This window comes from Salvelinus sp. IW2-2015, unplaced genomic scaffold, assembly GCF_002910315.2.
Source record: "Salvelinus sp. IW2-2015 unplaced genomic scaffold, ASM291031v2 Un_scaffold5629, whole genome shotgun sequence".
In the NCBI taxonomy this organism is placed as follows: Eukaryota; Metazoa; Chordata; class Actinopteri; order Salmoniformes; family Salmonidae; genus Salvelinus; species Salvelinus sp. IW2-2015.
In genome coordinates, this window is record NW_019946894.1 from 21,292 (window position 1) to 24,961 (window position 3,670).

Below are 3,670 nucleotides of genomic sequence, written 5' to 3' on the forward strand. Positions count from 1 at the left end.
AATGAGGTAAGATAAGGGAGGTAAGGCAATAAATAGGCCATAGTAGCAAATTAATTACAATTTAGCAAATTAACACTGGAGTGATAGATGTGCAGATGATGATGTGCAAGTAGAGATACTGGTGTGCAAAAGACCAAAAAAGTAAATAAAAACAATATGGGATGAGGTAGGTAGATTGGATGGGCTATTTACAGATGGACTGTGTACAGCTGCAGCAATCGGTAAGCTGCTCAGACAGCTGGTGCTTAAAGTTAGAGAGGGAGATAAGTCTCCAGCTTCAGCGATTTTTGCAATTCGTTACAGTCATTGGCAGCAGAGAACTGGAAGGAAAGGCGGCCAAAGCAGGTGTTGGCTTTGGGGATGACCAGTGAGATATACCTGCTGGAGCGCGTGCTACGAGTGGGTGTTGTTAAGGTGACCAGTGAGCTGAGATAAGGCGGAGCTTTACCTAGCAAAGGCTTATAGATGACCTGGATGACCAATGAACAGCATTCTTACATAGGTATTCCTCTTGTCCAGATGGGATAGGGCAGTGTGATGGCGATTCCATCTTCTGTGGACCCGTTGCAATGGTGTGCAAACTGAAGTGGGTCTAGGGTGGCGGGTAAGGTGGAGGGGGTATGATCCTTAACTAGACTCTCAAAGCACTTCATGACAGGAGCGCTACGGGGCGATAGTCATTTAGTTCAGTTACCTTTTCCTTCTTTGGTACAGGAACAATGTTGGCCATCTTGAAGCATGTGGGGACAGCAGACTGGGATAGGGAGCGATTGAATATGTCCGTAATAACACCAGCCAGCTGGTCTCCGCTCTGAGGACGCGGATAGGGATGCCGTCTGGGCCAGCAGCCTTGCGAGGGTTAACACGTTTAAACGAGAGAAGGAGAAGGGGGGGCAGTCCTTGTTAGCGGGCCGCGTCGGTGGCACTGTATTATCCTCAAAGTGGGCAAAGAAGGTGATTAGTTTGTCTGGAAGCAAGACGTTGGTGTCCGTGACGTGGCTGGTTTTCTTTTTGTAGTCCGTAATTGCCTGTAGACCCTGCCACATACATCTCGTGTCTGGGCCATTTAAATGCTTGATACTGTATGTGATATCAACAGAGAGGTATATTTTCTGGGTGATTTAATTATTGACTGGCTTTCATTAAGCTGCCCCAATCAAAGAAAAACTTCCAACTGTTACCTGGTTCAGGTTATCAGTCAACCTAKCAGGGTAGTTACAAACAGCACAGTAATTAAATCATCAGCATGTATTGATCACACCTTTACTAATGCTGCAGAAATTTACATTAAAGCAGTTTCCAAATCCATTGAATGTAGTGATTACAATATAGTAGCCATATCTAGGAAAACCAAAGTTCCAAAGGCTGGACCTAATATAGTGTATAAGAGGTCATAGAATAASTTTTGTAGTGATTCACATGTTGTTGATGTAAAGGATATTTGCTGGTCTGTGGTGTGTAATGAGGAGCAACTTGGCATATTTATGAAATTTCTTATTCCAGTTACTAATAAGAAAATGACTGTAAAAAACGGACAAATCCCCTTGGATTGATGAGGAATTGAAAAATTGTAAGGTTGAGAGGGATGAGGCAAATAAGTCTGGCTGCACAACCGATTGGCAAACGTACTGCAAATTGAAAATTTATGTGACTAAACTGAATAAAAAGAAGATGAAACTACACTATGAAACAAGAATAAACTACGTAACAAAGAGAAATGACAAAGAATGACACTAAAAATCTTGGGAGCACCTTCAATGAAATTTTGGGCAAAAAGGCAAACTCTGCTCCATCATTCATTGACTCAGTTGGCTCATTCATCACAAAACCCAATGACAAACTACTTTAAAAAAATGACTTTAATGACTTTTTCATTTGCAAGATTAGCAAATTTAGGGACATGCCAGCAACAAACAATGACTCCACACATCCAAGTATATCGGACCAAATTACGAAAGACAAGAATTGTAATTTTGAATTCCATAAAATGAGGACGGAAGAGGTTAAAAAATGATTGTTGTCCAACAATGACAAGCCACTGGGGTTTGACAACTTGGATGGAAAATGACAGGATAATAGCAGACGATATCGACACTCCTGTTTACCACATCTTCAATTTAAGCCTACTAGAGAGCGTGTGCCCTCAGGCCTGGAGGGAAGCTACAGTCATTCCTCTACCTAAGAATAGTAAAGCCTCCTTTACTGGCTCAAATAGCCGACCAATCAGCCTGTTACCAACCATTAGTAAACTTCTGGAAAACATTGTGTTTGACCAGATACAATGATATTTCACATTAAACAAATTGACAACAAACTTTCAGCATGCTTACAGGGAAGGACATTCAACAAGCACAGCACTTACACAAATGACTGATGATTGGCTGAGAGAAGTTTATGATATCAAAACACCCCCCACATACCTTTTAAGACTTCAGGCTTCTGACATCATCGATCATAGTCTGCTCCTGGAAAAACGTATGTGTTATGTCTTTACACCCCCTGCTATGATGTGTTATGTCTTTACACCCCCTGCTATGATGTGTTATGTCTTTACACCCCCTGCTATGATGTGTTATGTCTTTACGCCCCCTGCTATAATGTGTTATGTCTTTACACCCCCTGCTATGATGTGGATAAAGAGTTACCTGTCTAACAGAACACAGAGGGTGTTCTTTAATGGAAGCCTCTCAAATATAATCCAGGTAGAATCAGGAATTCCCCAGGGCAGCTGTCTAGGACTCTTTTACTAATGCCATGCCACTGGCTACTACAGCGAGCTACTACAGCGAGCTACTACAGCGAGTGAAATCACTGCAACACTTAAAGATCCGCAGTTAGTTTCAGAATGGGTGGGAAGGAATAAGTTTAAATGTTTAAAAAACTAAAAGCATTGTATTTTGGACAATCATTCACTAAACCTCAACTACATCTTGTAATAAATCATGTGGAAATTGAACAAGTTGAGTTGACTAAACTGCTTGGAGTAACCCTGGATTGTAAACTGTCATGGTCAAAACATACTGATACAACAGTAACTAAGATGGGGAGAAGTCTGTCTATAATAAAGCGCTGCTCTACCTTCTTAACAACACTGTCAACAAGGCAGGTCCTACAAGCCCTAGTTTCTACCTTCTTAACAACACTGTCAACAAGGCAGGTCCTACAAGCCCTAGTTTCTACCTTCTTAACAACACTATCAACAAGGCAGGTCCTACAGGCCCTAGTTTCTACCTTCTTAACAACACTATCAACAAGGCAGGTNTCTACCTTCTTAACAACACTATCAACAAGGCAGGTCCTACAGGCCCTAGTTTCTACCTTCTTAACAACACTATCAACAAGGCAGGTCCTACAGGCACTAGTTTAGTCGCACCTGGACTACTGTTCAGTCACGTGGTCAGATGCCACAAAGAGGGACCTCGGAAAATTACATTTGGCTCAGAACAGGGCAGCATGGCTGGCCCTTGGATGTACACAGAGAGCTAATATTAATAATATACATGTCAGTCTCTTCTGGCTCAAAGTGGAGGAGAGATTGACTTCATCACTACTTGTTTTTGTAAGAAGTGTTGACAAGCTGACTGCACTGACCTGTCTGTTTAAACTACTAGGACACCGCTCAGACACTCATGACCCCACAGGACATGCCACAAGAGGTCTATTCACAGCC

At 42.1% G+C, this 3,670-nt stretch overlaps 1 long non-coding RNA gene across 1 annotated transcript in view; it reads right to left on the reverse strand.

Moving 5' to 3' along the window:
- LOC139026727 (uncharacterized) overlaps positions 1–3,670 on the reverse strand; it is an 8,596-nt gene that overhangs the window by 1,394 nt on the left and 3,532 nt on the right. The gene's annotated exons all lie outside the window — the stretch shown is intronic.